The 17,533-nt window shown below is 45.2% G+C and overlaps 1 long non-coding RNA gene across 1 annotated transcript; it reads left to right on the top strand.

Moving 5' to 3' along the window:
- The first annotated feature begins 2,587 nt into the window (after positions 1–2,587).
- Positions 2,588–5,690, top strand: LOC143438770 (uncharacterized). Its single transcript, XR_013107409.1, has 3 exons — positions 2,588–3,208; positions 4,361–4,430; positions 4,674–5,690. It is a non-coding gene; the product is annotated as an uncharacterized LOC143438770 (long non-coding RNA).
- The last annotated feature ends 11,843 nt before the right edge of the window (positions 5,691–17,533 follow it).

Genomic DNA, 17,533 nt, shown 5'->3' with positions numbered 1-17,533 from the left:
AACTGGAAAACCACCACAATTCCGTTGGGTGCAGCCCATTAGTAAAGGGCCACTGGCTTCCAAAGACCCAGGGATTTAGACACACAACCTTCACTGTGAGACTACTTCGTGCTTTTCTTCCCTTTATTCACTGAAGCATCTCATGGTGCATTCCCAGGGTGGAATATTTACCCCATTGGGTGTATGAGACTCAGAGAAGCCAAGTCTTTACTGTATCCACCCAGCAAGTCAATTCCTGAGACCAGACTTGAGACCCAGATCTCCCAGCCCTATTATGGCCATTGGATGACACCTTCAGTGTGACTCTGAGAAGAGCAAGGGCCATGTGGCAAGTTTGTATGGAAACTGTAGCAGGTAAGGATGCTACAAACATACACACACACAAACCAAAAAAAGAAAAACAACTGGAAGTATTTTGTTCTCCATGAAATGTGCTGGTTTTTCTTCTCTGCTTTTGAAAGTAAAGAAGAGTAGTATTGAGATTAGTTGGGAGTGATCAGGGTAGACTGAATACACATAAGAAATTGCCAAGTGTAAGTAATTTCTAAGAACCATTGGGTTTCCCCTTTTTAAGATGAGAAAGTGGAGATCTATAAAGACAAAATTGAGTTCCTAGGTCAAGAGGTTGGTTCATGACAAAGCAAGATGGAGCCCTCATATCTTAACCTCGACATCCCCCCCCCCCGCACCCCACTTTCCCACAAACTTGAAGTAGAGTTATCACACCTTTAAACACAAAGTCACTCCCCCTCTCAGGTTTCCTGCCCTCAACCCTGATACAGCCTCCAGACGCCATGGAGAAAGTGTGATAATGGTTCCCATGCAGACCTGTCACCAAAGACTTAAAATTGGAATCTTTTGCTCACTTGATCTTAGAACCAAAATTAACACAGCCGTAAAAAAAGAAATGTCTGGAAAAAAACAAGAGATTCTTCAAGAGGCATTTATTTGCTGGGAGCAAGGAATCTGACTGAGCTGTCACAGCCCGGCCTACTTGGGGCAAGCGTCTAAGGTGAACATGTTGGGAACTGTGCTCTTAGGCTTTTGGCCTTCTATTGAGTGATGGTCATGGCTCTCGGCAGAGGAGCTGCTGCCAATGGGAAGCTCTCCCAACCCTCACCCACCAGGTGTTCTTCCCATCAGCCACATCGGCTGGGCAGGGAGTGTCTCAGCCAGGGCATTGGGATGGGCAAGGAGGTGCAGCTCTTTTCCCTGCGGTCCAGGTGTCAACAGACATGGATATGGATCTGCCCCTCCCTTAACAAATAAATAGAACTTTTACAGTCTGAGTAATCCCACATGGGATAAACCAGACTACTAGTTACGTCAGGTCGTCCAGCTAGGGTCAGACTTATTTGGTCCTGTCATCGATCCTGACATAATTCTTGTGAGAGGTGACACTTCCCAGATTCTGGCTCAACACCAGGCAGCAATGAGTCTGGTCCCCTTGCCCACTGGTATTTCAGGAAGCTCTGTGTTTCTGAGGTCTTCTTTGGCAAATGTCCCACCTCCGAGTCCTAAAGCATTTACGCTTGTGGTTCTGTGCAGGTGCAACCATGTGCATTTGGTCTCTCTTGTGCATCCCCAGGACACAGTAAAAGTGCTGCTGAGATGGCCCTTGTGAAGGAGTGTGCTTCAAACGAAAATTGCAACTGCCCAGGAACTTTTCATCTCCTAAGTTCCTCCTGGCCTCACTCTAAGGTAGAGAGAAAAGCTTCTTCTTTCTCATATCCATCCTTCAGTATCAGCCTCTGGTAAGATGAAGCCTGACAAGCGGAAAGGCTGGGCTGATCAGAGACCAGTTGCACCCTTGTCTTCTACAGCTGCCTATGACAGAGTGTACAGGACCAGCCCAAGAAGAGTGACAGACAGGAAGCAAAAAATGCTAGGCTTCGAGATGCTATTTAGATACCGCTGAACCTTCCCGAAGCTCAATTTCTCCATCTGTAAAGTGAGGGTAAAAATACCCTCTCAGCTTGCCCAGGTTTTAAAAGTATAAACAAAAACTGTCGCAGGCTCATGGGGTACTGTCCAGAAAGAAAGTGGTCCTTTTGCTCTAATGAGCGATCATGAACAGACAGAACTGGCTGGATCACTCCTGCCTGGATGTTATTATCTGTTGAAGTGGGCCCACATATCCAATGGAAAGCATTGTTGGAAAAGTGGGACAGAGTCCCTTGGAGGCCAGCCTGTGCTGGCCCCAGTTTAAGATGGTGATCACCTGATCCAGGAAGAAGAAACTCTAACTGAGACAACACTAATTCTCAGTTCAGGCATGTATCTGGCTGATCAGCCCTGGGTTAAGATTCTTCTGGGCTCTTCAGCCTGCATAGACTGAACACCCGCTGAGAAGGCTTGGAGCTAGCCCCCATGTCCCTATCTAAGTACACTTTCCCCATGGTCTTCCTGTGTCAGGAGGGCTGAAGTCTTTGATTTACACAAAAGCTGTTTCTCTACACAAGGTCACCAAGGGGTCAGTCCTCAACTCCTAAGCTGGAGAAATTCACCTCTGATTTCAGTCTCCAGGTGTTTTATCTACCACACAATGAACTGGCACTTTTCGCTGAGCAATGACTCCTGGGCCCTTTAGAGCTTGCATTAAGCTCCCTGACTTAATGACTCTCCCGTCTAATGGAAGCAAAAGCCGTTTAAGTGGCCACAGCTGCCAGGAACTTTAGCTAAAAGAGTGAAACTTTCTGAGCAGGTCCGGCAGTAGCTGTGCTAATCTTTGGCCCCGCCACCCTCCCCCGCGTGAGTCTCTCGGGCTTGTTTTGACAGCACCGGAGCTGGGTCCCATGAGAATAGCAGCAAGTACCTTTCCCTTTCCACGCTTGCGCTGCTCCAGCCCATCGCTTGCCGCAGGGGGAAGGAAGAAACAATCAAGCATTGTCTTGTTCTGAACTGGTGTGTCAGAACCTCTTGGAATAAATATTATTTGCCTGGGAGGGGAATTGGCTGCAAAGACAGCGAAATAAGTGAGGGATGGGCGGAGGGGAGGGAGGGCCGCAATGTTTGGGTTTGGTTTATTATTAGTTTACTCTTTTTCTCCCCAGTTTCCCTGCTTGTTTTCCTTCCTGATAGGCCATTAAGCACACAATCTATGCTGCGCACGCAGGGCTTCTGCCAAGGAGAAACACAAAGAGATTTTCTGAAGTATGTGTCCTTGGGTTCCTGAAGTCCCCTGGCTACTCTGGGCTCTGAAAAGAAGGTAAGCAATCTAGTGAGTTAACCAAGACGGAAAAGGATATTCTGGAATCTTCCGCTTACAACACAGCCCTGCCTCACAACACAAGTACTTCAAGTCCTTTTATTCTTCAGGTGAGTTTTGGAAGGGCAGCAGTTACATCAGCCTCTGGTGTGGACTGGGGAGCCAGAGTCACCGGTACCCCCAAGCAGCCAGACTAATTTCATTCCTACTACTCTGAAATATAAGCTGTGTTTCATTACCCCCCTCAAGCCCTTTTTTCTGAAGAGAGGTTCAAATCTCTCTAGATTCTAGAGTCTGGAATGAAGAATTAAGGATAAAGAACCAACAGACAGACACTTGATGTTTTGCTTCACCAAGGCCAAGCCCCTGACATCTTGGGCACAGTAACACATTAGAAGCACAGATGTCTGATCCTTCAAATAGCCACAGTATGGGGAGTCAATAAAACACCTCTGCTGTGTGCAGTCAAAAGTCCTCTTCTCAATATGACTCAAGTAAAGTCCCTACATTCATTTGGGGGTGGAGGGAGTACAGGGGAAACAGGCTTTCTAATTATCAGCTATAATAGCCATTAATTATAGAGACCTTATCACCTGCTGGTCACTGTGCTATGTATAGTCCATACATACCTTTACCAAACAAATTAGGTAATCCCCTGAGAATTGCGATGCTATCAGTCCATTCTAAAGCCTGGAGAGCTAAAGTACTTGTGATGATCACACAGGTTCATGAGAAGCCTTCCAATGCATTATCTGTTTGTAGACTGTGCATACCCCAAGCCTGACCACCTTAGACACCTTCCTAGAAGTGGGAAATGGATTTGAAAGACACTAGTACTCCAGCAGACCCAGGCCATGTCATTGCTAGTAAAGGACCCAGTCTGTGGCTGTGACAGCCTTGGGAAAATGGTGCCAAGACTCTGGCTTTGTGGATGTATTGCTTGGGTCAGCCTTCAGTGTGCTACGGCTATCATGTTCCCAGAGGGCAGAGACCCTGTCTGTATGCTTAGCTTAATTATTTCTGTATACAAAATAATTCCATGCCATGCTCAATGCCATGCGCAATTAGGGATTTAATACACCGTTTTCTGAGGAAGATAAAGATCTCATTATCTGAGCCAGCAAAATAAACATTGCCTCCCTTCTCCCAAAGAAGAACAAAGAGTCACAGGAGGCCATGACACCCCAGGCAGCTGGCACAGTTGTGCAGACAGCATGTGTAGGTAAGTCCTTCACACCTGGCTTTGGATCCTGGCTCGGCTACATACTATTTGGTCCCTGGGGAGTGTCCACTGACTTCTGCAAACTCAGGTTCCCCTGAATATGGGACAAGGTCATACAGCATCTACCTTGTATAGGTTATTAGAAGAATTATATGAGAAAATTCAGGAAAGTATACCTCAAAGAGGGCAAATATTTCACCACAGCTTCCTCCTTTGTACCCGGGTATCTGTCTCCTTCCTTAGCCCGAGATCTCAGCACTCAAGAACACCTTCGACACATCATGGGACATAGTGGTTTGTTGTCGCTAGAACTCGAGCAAGAAGAAAGGACCTCCACATGTGTCTTTGTTGGTTCTTCTCTGCACTGGGGACATTCCCACCAACATATGCTACTGACAGTACATCCTATTGACTGACACGCCTCTGCTGCCCTTGCTTCCAGACTTGGGTCCCCAGTGGCTTGGGCTGAAAGCAGTCTGCAGCTTTAATACAAGTGGGGTGTAACAGCACCAGAGAAAATAATGTGGGTGTCTCATAGAGTTGCTTCTTTATTATGTGGTAGACATCAAGAGATCTCTCTGTCCAGCCCTATCTGTTCCAAAAAGGACCGGTCCAGGGTCTTCAAGATTTAGGCCTGAGGGGAAGAGGTCAAGAAGCTAGAGAGTCTCTCCTCATCCTCTGAAACATCTATTTTCTGAGTTCCTACGTATAACAAATCCTGTGCCCAGACAGTCAGTGCTTCCCGCACCCAAGAACAATAGAGGAGAGACTGAAAAAGAAGGGAGCTTTGCCATGAGTGTTTCTTATCTATACTGGCTTACTGGAGCCTATGATAGCTATCATGTAGGACTGCCATTGCCTAGTCCACAAATGAAATATTGTCTTGGAAGAGGTAAACTTCTGTGGCAGCCTAGCAAGCAGCAGAGGAAGCAGCCATGGGCTTGCTGTGAGGACAACTCTCTGTCTCCCTGCCTTTGAGTCCAGGAACTAACCTCTATTCCTAGTCCTTCCCATGAACAAGGAGGGCTTCCTGCAGGCAGCATGAGGGAGTTTTCGACAAAGCACCCAGTTAACGGAACACAATGGAATCACACGCATGAGTCGAGGGCAAGGTTATAGGGGTCGGGAAGCCTGCACTCAAATCCAGGTGTTGTCATCTGGAATACTGTATTGTCTGAAATCAATGCTCTCATTGCCTCAGTTTCCAGTTCTGTAAAATGGGAAAGAATAAAGCCAATTAACATGCTCACGTCTTTCAAGTACTAAATCAGAGACAGCTGCTGCAATGAGCCTTGCCCATCCCTCTCTCTGTTTTGTGGGAGACAAGTGAGGCAGCACATGTGAAAACACGCTGTAGGTTGCAAAGGTGAGGGTGGGCACTCAAGCACCGAGAAGGTGATTTGAAAAATACTTGGCTTGGTTGGGTTTTCTTTCTCCATTTCTTTTAAAAATACATTCTATATTTTTTTTAGAATTTCATTCATATATGACGTAGTTTTGTCATATCTACCCCTTTCTCTGCCACCCCCCCCCCACGTGTCTTGGGTCACCATTCTGTTTCCTGTCAGCTCTGTGTCATTAAATTCAGTTAGTGCTGCCTGAGTGTAAGACCATGCACTGAAGCATGGCAGCCTGTCTGGTGCCACATACCTGAAGAAAACTGACTCTCAAAGCTTCGGTAGAGAGCACAGAAATACTTCCCCCAGAGCAATCGTTTGTCATCTGTTTTATTTCATTTTGTGCCCAACCTTTTATGTACGGAGCTGTTTGCATTCACTTGTGTGTCCTCAATTACTACATACCACAGGCACTGTCTCATCTAAGTAGCTTCTGAGTGTCTTAGAACACTGAAGACAATTAAGCTCTGTCTCCCCTCTGAGACTAATCCAGGTGCAAGCCTTCTCTAAGGCCTGGGAGAAGCAGGCTAGCAAACAACCCACTGCAGGGAGCTGCTGAGAGCCCATTAGTGCCCGTTAGTCATACCAGGCACGCCATCTCTTCAAACATTCTAGCAAAAACTGAAGGACCATCTCTCACTGAGTTTAAGACGGCATCTGGCCAGACTGTCAAATATGAATGACCAAGCGCAACTCAATGCCATGTCACAAGGGACACAGTAGGTAAAGGGAGAGATCTTAGCATAACATGGCCTTATTAAGCCCATGGCTGATGGTACAACATGGGTGAAAGAGGAACAAGGAGAGACTCTTTAAAGGCAGTAATGTAGTGAAGGGAGGATGCAGATGTTAATACAGAGTAGAGGGAGATGGATGAACATTAAGCACAGGGAGGCAGAAAGAGGTTTACTAGTAGGGCCTTGGCAGCTGTGTAGGGAATGCACTGGGAGAAGGGAGATAGGCAGAAACTGAAAGCATCTGGGAGAAAAATCACTAGGGTTAATTACAGGGTTAGACAAAACAGCCCCACCTGGGATAGAGAGAGGCTTCCAACCTCTCCACCTGCACACTGCTTTGTAGGAGCCAGGGATAGAACTCCTAGCAATGACATAGGGCGTTTGAAGGCTGTTGGCCTCATCTTACTCTGCCTCTCACATTTGCAGCTTTATGGGAACTCTGGTGAGTCCCTCAAACTCATTCCACTCAGCAGTAAAAGGGGTGGGGGGGTAACTCCTGGCCAGCAGACTGGATTAGAGCCTGCAGGCTCTGGGAGCAACCACTGACAGATGATGAGGGGTGATGTTCCTTTCCAAACACCCCAGGTTCCAGTGTAGAATCACACAGAGGAGAACCTTCCCTGTCTCCTAGGAGTGTCCATCTCTTCCAAAAGTGTTGAAGGTTGCTTTATCCACTACTCTTCTAAGTTTTGGACAGAGGATAAGCAGGGTGCCTTGTGTTAGTCTCCTGCTCTTGACATTGACCTACTGATGCCTTGGTTGCTTGGTTGGGGGGGCGGGGGGGGGATCTGCGCCTGCTGTGCCACTCAATTTTAAGGACAAAAGGGAAGGTGTGGTCAAGGAAAACTTGAATCTGCTGGCTGACCCAGAAGATACCGGTGACCTGCTAGGGAGATACCCAAAATTGACGTGTACAAGAAGTTAAACCAAGAAAGAAGTGAGCCTGCTGACCTCTGCAGCCTAGCATTAGGGAACACATTTGTAGCAGAACAACGGTAGGCGGTTGCTAGGATCAGAGATAAACAAACAACCCACTGAAAATGATTTGGGAGGAAGGAACATCTAATCAATCAGCCCCGAGGGACAACAGCACTGTCTTACAGTGCTCCTTTGCCTGGTTTCAGGCCACCGAGTCCAAGTTTCTGCCACAGACTCGGGTTTCCAAAGAGCTCGGTAATTGTTTTCCACCTGTGCCTTGCCCAAACCACTGCCAAGCGCACAGGGCGCTTCTCTCTTCAGACCCAGCCCAGAAATAGAGAAGGCTGAGAGAAGAGGACTCAGCAGGGAGCCTGGGAGGGTCGCATGCTTTGTCAGCAGGTCTGCTGAGAGCTCTGTGGCTCCAGGGAGCAAGAACGAAGGGGTGTAGCCTCCCGGGACTCTGCAGCCTATCACGTTCGCTGGGGCAGGGAGTTGGGCGAGGGTCATCGGAGCAGTTACAGGGCTCTGGTCGCCGTGTGGGGCTCTGGTCTCGGGATGACTGTAGCATAGCGGGCAGTGCGAGCCCTTGCACGTCTTAAGCTAGATGTGAGGCGAGCGAGTACCTTGTGAGTGTACAGCACCAGGAGGGGCGGTGTTTACATAAAGGTGTACTCAGGGAAACAGTAGTCTGAAGAGGCACCCTACTAGAGAATTCTAAGCAGCAGGCACAAGAATCCCCCGAAGCTGTTGGATAGAAACTCCCCTAAAATGAAAATTCCTGGGGGAGTTTTATTTGTCAGCTGCCCTACTCATTGTGATACGTGGTGCCCCCCGGAGGTGGGGGGCTAATAAATAGTTATGCCAGCGAGGTGGGAGACAATGTGGAACTGGAGAGGAGCCTGATCTCCCCCAGTGTCAAACCTTTGCCTGGCTCACATTGATCTGCTGCCTATTGCTTTCCTGCTCTGAGAGTAGAAAACAGAAAAAGACAAAAGCAAGTGAAGATAGAGAGCTATCAAGGTGACTTCCCACACCTAGAAGAACGAGAGGATGGGCCTGGTACCCTTCCTCCACTTTAAGACAGTAGCGCCGCCCCTGGGCTCCTGGCCTCCGTACCACCTCCCAACCACCCCCCCACCCCCACCCCCCACCGCCGCCCCAGGTTTATTGTGAATGGTTAAGAAAGGAGAAAATGATCTGAAACCCACGACAGGTCCTACCGTCTGAATGTCCTCCTGTGTGAGAGGGGTTGGTTAGGATTCGAGAATCTATCAAAACACATTTTCCCCCTCTCTCCCCCTCCCCAGCAAATACCTGGAAGGGAGTTTAAAGGTTGCCAAAAGTGCAGGCAAACGTCATTTGAAAGTATTCAGAAGCTCTGCCAGGGCCTCTCTACACTCTAGATCAGGATTCTCCAAGTGACTAGCAGACAGTTGTGACCAGCCTCAGCTCAACAGGCCTTGCCCTGCCTTCTGGGAGACAAGCTTCAAGGCCTCTGTGGGAATCAGGTAGACCCTCCTCAGCTGCAGAGATGTTGAAAACCTACACTGTTGCCAATGTTTCTCCCCAGTCCTGTCATCCCCCACCCACACCCCACACCCTGTCATGAATGAAAAAACATCAGATTTCACCCTCCCAAATCTGGCTGAAGGACCTACCAGGAAGAACAGACATCACCGGGTAATTAAGAAATTATTCCCTGGCAAATGAAAAGATGTCTCCTTTCTTTTCTTTGGAGGCAATTGAAAGGACTTTTTTCTTCTACCCCAGCCGTGAAGCTGCTGAAGGTGACCGCACGCACCAGAGCCATTGTTCACATGTGGGTAAGCTGATAGCTTGCTGTTCCAGGCACACCTGCTGGGCACTCCAGATTTCCATGCTACAGTCCTTCCAGGTGAAGTCAAACCCCAACCCTAAGAAGTGAAAGCAGCTCTCTAGTTTTGGCCCATCCTTCTCTCAGAGGTGAAGAGCTACGGCCAGGTTAGGAAAAGGTTCCTGGGAGTGGCTAGACACAGGTTTGTTTAAAGGAATGAGAAGTGTTCTGTTCAAGCCTGGTCAATACCATCTGTTTATGAACTTACAGGAAAATAACACGAATATAGACAACTCAGAAAAAAACAAAATCCCTCAGAGCCTGGAGAACATTTTTACTTTGATAGCAAGGGGATGTTTCTGAGACTTAGAAGCCTGGATCTGTTCTAACAAATCTTTCAGGGAGAGTTATTGAGAATAAGGCGGAATTCCAACCCTGAAATTGGAATCAGCACAAGCATCATCCATCCAGCCTGATATATGTAATCTCCTACTTGTTGAGTCGTAACCCTAGATGGTAGCATCCTCAAAAGGTGGACAAACTTTTGGATTCGTCAAGAATCTTCCAGAGTTTTCACTATGCTAAGGGAAAGTACTCAGGTTTGTATCTAGTAATATGCTTTGGCACTTCTGCCTAGACCTTGATAGACATATGCATCCTCTCGCTCAGTGCAATCCTTAAAATAACACATGGTGACAGAGGGTGTTATTATCCCCAGTTTCACCGAAGAGGAAACTAGGCTCAAGAAGGTGAAGAGACTTGGGTAACATCATGCCATCAGGGTGTGGAGCCCTAGGATTGAGTCTACCCTCCCAGGTCATTAAAAATGACTGTCGTCTCCTGGGGCTCTTTGTGAAAATGATCTCATAATTAAATTAACACCCTATTATAAAACACTGAGAGCGGTATCAACGGGCTGCCCCTTCCAGGGCCATTTACATCTCAACAGGAAACAATCCATAATTCAGACAGAGAAATCTCAAATGATAAAAAAGACCGAGCACCGGTATCAAACTAAAAGAAGCAACCGTAAGGGCTGAAGATGAACTGAAGTCTCAAGTCTCGAGAGCACTGGCGGGAGTTTCCTTTCTAGTAACTTCTATGAGCTGCCTGGATGCCTCCGTGCCTCTAGCTAGTACCCTCTCCAATCTGCCCTGTGTGTTGCTGACTGTTGGAACACACATGGGCAGGAAAGCATCAGAAAGAACACTGTAGTCCAGTGGCTCCCTAAATAGATCCAGCACAAACAGCAGAGATGCAAATCTAAAGGCCCTGCTAAATCAAAAATGCCAGGAAAAGCACTTGTGGTCACCTGTGCCCTAACAATGATTTATAGTTTGGATCTCATGTGTGCCTCTATAGAATCATGTGTTGAAGACTTAGCTGTTGTCAGCCTGTGGTGCTATTTAGAAGTTGTAGAGCTTTTAGGAGGTGGAACCTAATGGAAGTTAAACCACTGGGAATATATCCTGGAAGGGATATCAAGAGCCTGGCCTTTTCCATTCTCTGTCATCGGTTCCTGGGCACCATGATACGTACAGGCCTGTTCTTCAATGTCCCACCACCATGAGATATGGTCTCACCACAGCCTTTAATGCAGCCAGGAGGCCAAGTGGCCGTGGACTGAAAGTTTAAGAACATGAACCAAAGTAGACTTTTTATTCTTTTTGTGTGTGAGGTATGGGTTTGTGCGCGTGCACCATTTATACCTCAAGGCCAGAAGTTAATGTTAGGTGTCTTGTTCAGTCATTTTCCAGGCTGGTTTTTTTTTTTTTTTTTTTAAGACAGAGTCTCCCACTGATCCAAAGCATAACGGTTCAGTGGAATGGACTGTTCCGCGCCCCTTCCGAATCCCCTCGCCCGCAAGAGAGACAGGGAGGCAGTGTTCGGGTAGTTACTACAACGAGGCTTTATTCTTGTATCAGCTGAAGCGGAAGACCCCAAGCCCGGAAAAGGCACTGCTTATATGCACCCTAGAGTGGCGTGTTCACTTCTGATTGGCTGTTCACTCATCACCCCACATTACGCCCCGGGATGGGCAGTGACTTGGCGCGCTTTCGCCTCTTGCACCTGCGCAGTTTAGTTGTTTACTTGTGGGAGCACCGGATGCCAGCGCCATCTTGTAATGGCGAATGTTGTCACCGATCGCAGCGGCTCCCTACAATGGACCACTGAGCAAGTCCCAGGATCCTCCTAGCCCTACCTCCCCAGCACTGGGGTTACAGATGGAAGCTTTGTTCTTTTCTGCCAGGGAAACTCCTATTTATCATTTAAAGCCCTTTCAAAGATCCCTCCACTAGAGTGTTCACCTGATTCTTCCCGTTACCCCTTCCTCTCCTCTACTGTACCTAGGTATGTCTTAGCAGCTTTGCTTCATGAAACTATTCTGCCTGACCCTGACAGTTGACTACGGTGAGTCGTTCCATTCCTCCTGGAGTGCATACCGTGGTGCTAGGCATATGGTAGCTGCCTAATACATATGGATTAAATGAATGAATAAGTAGCCCAAGTGTTATATCATCCTTCACTGAGTAACAGAGACAAGCAGCTTAGCTTCCCTGTGGGCACAGAGCTGCTGCTTTGGAACCAGGTTTTGCTCCCAGGCATCCTGATTCTTGCTCAGGATAGTCAGTATGGGTTTATTTCACCCAGAGTCCTTCACCTTTGGTGATAGAATTGTTAAACGAGTCTTTTATTTGCCTACTTTGTGACAGATAATTGTGCCAAACACACAGACATGTCAAATTCTCCCCTTTGGGCCATGAAGATATGACTTGGTGAGGTCACAACCTGGTCTCAGTTATCTCTGAATCTCTTGAGTTCCTATTTATATATGGCACCAACCTATCGCAATGGTATCTAGACCAACTATTAAACCATTTATAATACCCAGGAACCAATTTGTGGCAGCCGGCAATTAGCTCAAGTCATGTTTTTAATTTTTCTTCCTTTGAAGTTTTAATAGATGGTTATTATGAAGGAGTCTGCACAGCCTCCAAGGCTGCAGGCTGCTTGCAGCCTGCCAGCACCTAGAGAAAATTCAACTCCACAGGGAACCTGTAAGTAACCTAATGTGACTTCTGATTCCATTTCTGCACCTTCTGAGTCGTCTTTCTCCAGGCAGGGTTGGCATGAAAGTCATCTAGAATACATCCACTTCTCATTAGTTTCCACACAATTCATGAGCTTTGCTAGGACTGAGGTACAAGTGGCATACAGGAAAAGACATGGCACCTCCCACCTTAGAGCTTTTAGACTCTTGCGGGTTGGGGGTTGCAACTGGGGTAGTGAGTCTGTAACAGAGGAAGCTGGGGGATGTACAGATGTCTTCAGAACACTCATGGCAAGGGGTACTCAGCCAGTCAGAGGAAAGACTAGTGTAGACAGGACATATAGATAAGAAGGGACAACATACTTCTGAAGACGTCTGTTGCCAGATCTGCAGGGATGCCCTAGCAACTGTATCTGGGTGGGTGCCTTAGAGTCTCATTGTCCTTGCAAGGTCATGATTTATCTCCTTATTTCTTTAGATGGCCCAGGAGTTCCTCGGGGGGGGGGGGGGGACATCATACTCAGCTTTCCATTCATTCTTTCTCCATACACCGCTGTCAGGCTTGTGTATGCACCTGATATGACAAAGCTGCCATGATAAAAGTTCCCAGTATCCTCTGTCGCCACATTCAACGGGCCTATTCATGCAATAAGACTTAAGTGTGTTTCCTCACTGTACCAGGCAGCTTCCAAGAACAGGGATTTAATAGGGGAGAAAGGCTTTCTCAGAGCCCACATTTGTGTGGACTTCTAGTTCTTAAGCCTCAGCCACATTTGCTGGCATGGATCTTTATGTTCTGGGAATACTCTGCATCCCACGATACCATGTGCCATGTTCCTTTCTGTGTTTTATAATTTTTCCTTTACTGTCTTCTTTGTAGACTCCTTTTCCTCTATCACCCCTCTAAACCCTGATACTAAAGTATGCTAAGCTCTAGGTTCTAGGCTAATTCTCCAAAATCCCCTGGCTTTGAGTTACACGCACACACACATACACACACACACACACACACACACACACACACACCTCTTAGTATCCATGTAAGCAGCTACTTCTGGTCTTTGCTTATGTGCAGCCCTTAAGATGAACATAGCCGAAGGGGAGCTTCATGTGTTTCACCCCTATGTAGTGGGTTAGCCTAATGCTGCTTATATTCTACTGATACTTTGGGTCTCCCAAAACTGCCTCAAAGATGAGAGAGTCCACATGTAAGACCATGGGGGACCCTGCCCCCAGTTAATTCTGATTAGTTAATAAAGATGCCAGCAGATGATAGCTGGGGGGAAAAGATATAGCAGGGGTTTAGGTTTCCCAGGTATGGGACCACAAGGAGAAAAAAGAGGGAAAGAAAGGAGCTGTCAAGGATTAGTTCTAATGCTTTGTCTGATTTCAGATCCCAAAAGGCCATACTTCCAGACCTGAGGGTCCCTACCCCCAGCTGGCTTTGATTGATAATAAATAATTGCCATACAGCCAATGGCTGTGCAGAAAGATGGAGGCGGGACTTTTAGATTACGTAGGCAAGGGGCCAGGAGAGAGAGGAAAGACAAAGGAACACCATGAAGGTGGAGGAAAAAGATGAAACTTAAAGGCCCACTGGCATGTAAGAATCTAAGAAAGTGGCCCTAGAGGCCACTTCTCCAGTTGGGTCTGGGGTAGCAGAGATGAAATATAGATTTTAAAAGATATTAACTCAGGAATACCAGAGGTGACTGTTTGTTAGCCTTGGGGAGGGTTAGAAATGCCCAGCCATTGAGCTAGTCAAGACATATCAAAATTAGCTGGTGTGTGTGTGTGTGTGTGTGTGTGTGTGTGTGTATGTGTGTGTTTCATTCACAAATCCAAAGGGCTCTGGCAGGTGGCTGGAAGAGCAACCTGCTAGGAGCCAAAGGCTTTTAACTAATTCACTGCTACAAGGAGTGACCATGGAAGGGGAAGAATGTGCAGGAAGGAGAAGGAGAGCCCCAATGGGATAGCTGATCCATGAAAACATCATGCAGGCTGGCCAACTGGAGTTAAGAAGAGCCCAGATGAAACATAGAAATTAGTAAATTAATAAATAGTGTATTCTAACAACATGGAGGGTAGGCAATTACCCAACTATTATGCTGCTTACGGCATATTTAAAGATATAAAGGCTGTGTGTGTGTGTGTGTGTGTGTGTGTGTGTGTGTGTCTTTCATCCAGGAACATAAATGGTCTAAGGTGGGAAGAAACACACACCAGGATTTTTTTTTTTTTTACATATTTTTTACTATACCCCTAAGTTATTCATTCTGAGTTCTCCATCGTCCTGAATGCTGTCATGTAGTGGTTGGTAGACACTGGGAGTCAGCTTGGACTCATTGTTTTCTACAAGTGTGTCCTCTGTGCCCAGGCCTTTGTTTTCATTCAGCATGTCCTTCTTGGAACTCCAGCATAGTCTCCTGCCTCCAGATTGCTCCTGCCCACCTCAGCAGTGATGCTCCTGGCAGAGTGTTCTTCCTATGCTGCAAATTTGGCCAGGGACCTCTTCAATATTCTGCATCTCCTATAGCAACAGGTCCGAAAATATAACCTGTGCTTATTCAGGCTTATGCACTTGGCTGTCAGGGTTCCAAAGTTAATGAAGTGGGTATGTGTCGCTTTAAGGAAATCAACCAACAATGTTTGATGCCAGTGATAAAACAGAAATTTGGGAAGCACACATCTGTCACCTTGAGCATGATGGCACCCCAACCCATGACAATTTTCTAGGGGAGACTGGTGGCTTTGTTTGAGACATTGTATAATGAGATGGGCATGTGTTTAGAAGATTCACGTGACTCAGTGAGCTAATATTTTCTAAATGATCAATTTTTAGAAGACTAAAATGTGCATATGTACAAATGACCTATCAGGCTTGTTTTAATGCCACAGAATCTGAAATCTTCATGAGTGTGGCTTTATGTTCACATTGCAGCTAACCTTGAGGAAAATAGCAGTCTGAAGACAGACTGACATGTATAATCACAGCATTCCTGTGTAAGCTCCAGGCCTCACCATGGGCAGAACTGGACACATCCTGAATGATAAATGAATGGATTTTACCTGGCTTATTGCTGTCACCAACACATTCACCTTGGACAGGCACACACAGGTCTCTTTGGGCACTTGTGTACACAGTTGTCAAGAGAAAATTCCTTGAAGGAATATTAGGTCGCAGGGTTTACCATCTTCATTGTTACTAAGTGTTGCTATGTTACCTTTTAAAGTGATTGCAAGGATATATCTACGAAGAGCAACAAGTCAGACCTGGTCTTCCCTCATTCATGCTAGCACTAATATCACACTGATTATTTGCATTAAATTGGTAGCTGTGAAGTTTTAATTATTATTTTTCTAATAATAAAGGTAAACATCTTTCAACAACTCATTCATGTTACCTTTTCTGTGGGTTGTCTTTTGTGACTTATCCTTTTACTGTTTTTCCTTGTGCTGTCTCCCCCTCCCATTAACCTCTAATTCCTTCTAAATTCTGTATATTAAACCTGACCCTCTTCTGCATTTTTTGCAAATCTCTTTCTGCATCTATACAATCTATGGTCTTTTTCATTGTATAGGGTTTTAAACGTTAATTCAGTCAAATCTAGCAGTCCTTTTGTGTAAGCTTTTTGTATATTATTTAACGAATCATGGTTTATCTTTTTTTTTAGCCCTTTACTTTTTGTGTATACAAATTTCCAAGAAGATCCATTGATAAGTTGTTGCATATAGCTTTATCTAAAACAGTGAGTTTTAATTTCTAAAACTTTAATTCTGCTGAATATACTTTATATATAATGTATATAATATTCTTTGTAGCAAGATATAAAGAAGACCTACTTTTATCTCTTCTCATTGTGGCAAATACACTAAATATTCCATCCTTCATTTGGCATGTCATTTCTGTGCATTTAGTCTTTGACCTTTGTCTGAACCTTTATTTTATTAGTTTATTTTAAGGGTTAATAAACTTTTTTTATGTTTAGAGCTGGATAGTCATTTATGTTCTATGAACCCTAGAATCTGTGACAACCACTTCACTTACTGCAATGCAAAACAAAACAAAAACAAAAACAAAATCAACACCTACTGGGAGAGAGAAGCAGTGTGCAAATAAAATTTTACTTATAAAACAGGTATAATTTGACATATATGGAGAAAGAGAAATCAGAAAAAGTACCTTTTACAATAGTCTCAAAAAAATCTTAGTATAACCCCAATGAAGTAAGTGAAATTCTTACATAAAAATTTAAACCATTGAAGAAAGAAATTAGAGAAGACAGCAAGATCTCCCATGCTCATGGATCTGTATGATTAATATTGAGAAAATGGGCATCCTAAAAAAAAAAAAAAAAAAGACAAAACCCTACAGATTCGATGCAGTCCTATCAAACTTCCAATACAGTTCTTCACAGAAATTGAAACAAAACAAAACAAAACAACCTTCAACTTCATCTGGAAACACAAAATATCCAGAATAGCTAAAACGATCCTGAGTAATAAAGGAACTGTGGAGGTATCACTACCTGATATTTCAAGTTGTACTGTAGAGCTATAATAACAAGAACATGATATTGGCATAAAAACAGACATGCTCGTCAATGGATCAATTTGAAGACCCAGATATAACTCCATATACCTATGGTCACATGATTTTTATTTTTTTTACAAGGAAGCCAAAAATCCACACTGGAGAAAAGACAACATTGTCAAGAAATGGTATTATTCACACTGGGCAGCTGTGTGTAGAAGAATGTAAGTAGATCCATATCTGCATAAAACTGACCTCCAAAGGGATCAAAGACCTCAACATAAAACAAGATACCCTGAATCTGAAAGAAGAGAAATTGGGGGATAGACTCGAATTCACTGGCCCAGGAAAGGATCCCAATAGCACAGGTATTAAGCCCAGCAATTGATAAATGGGACCCCATGAAGCTGAAAAGCTTCTGCACAGCAAAGGACACTATCATTCAAGCAAAAAAGCAGCCTACGGAATGACAAAAAATACTTATCTATTATACATCTAATAAAGGATAATATCTCAAATACATAACGAATTTTAAAACCCGAACATCAGGAAGAGAAACCCTACTTGAAAATGAAGTATAGAAATAAATAGTTCTCAATAGATGGAACACCAGCTGATGTGAACACTTTAAAATTATTCAACATCCTTAGCC

Source organism: Arvicanthis niloticus, chromosome 26, assembly GCF_011762505.2.
Source record: "Arvicanthis niloticus isolate mArvNil1 chromosome 26, mArvNil1.pat.X, whole genome shotgun sequence".
Classification (NCBI taxonomy): domain Eukaryota; kingdom Metazoa; phylum Chordata; class Mammalia; order Rodentia; family Muridae; genus Arvicanthis; species Arvicanthis niloticus.
Note: the sequence above shows the minus strand (reverse complement) of the source record. Positions and strands in the feature narration are given on the sequence as shown.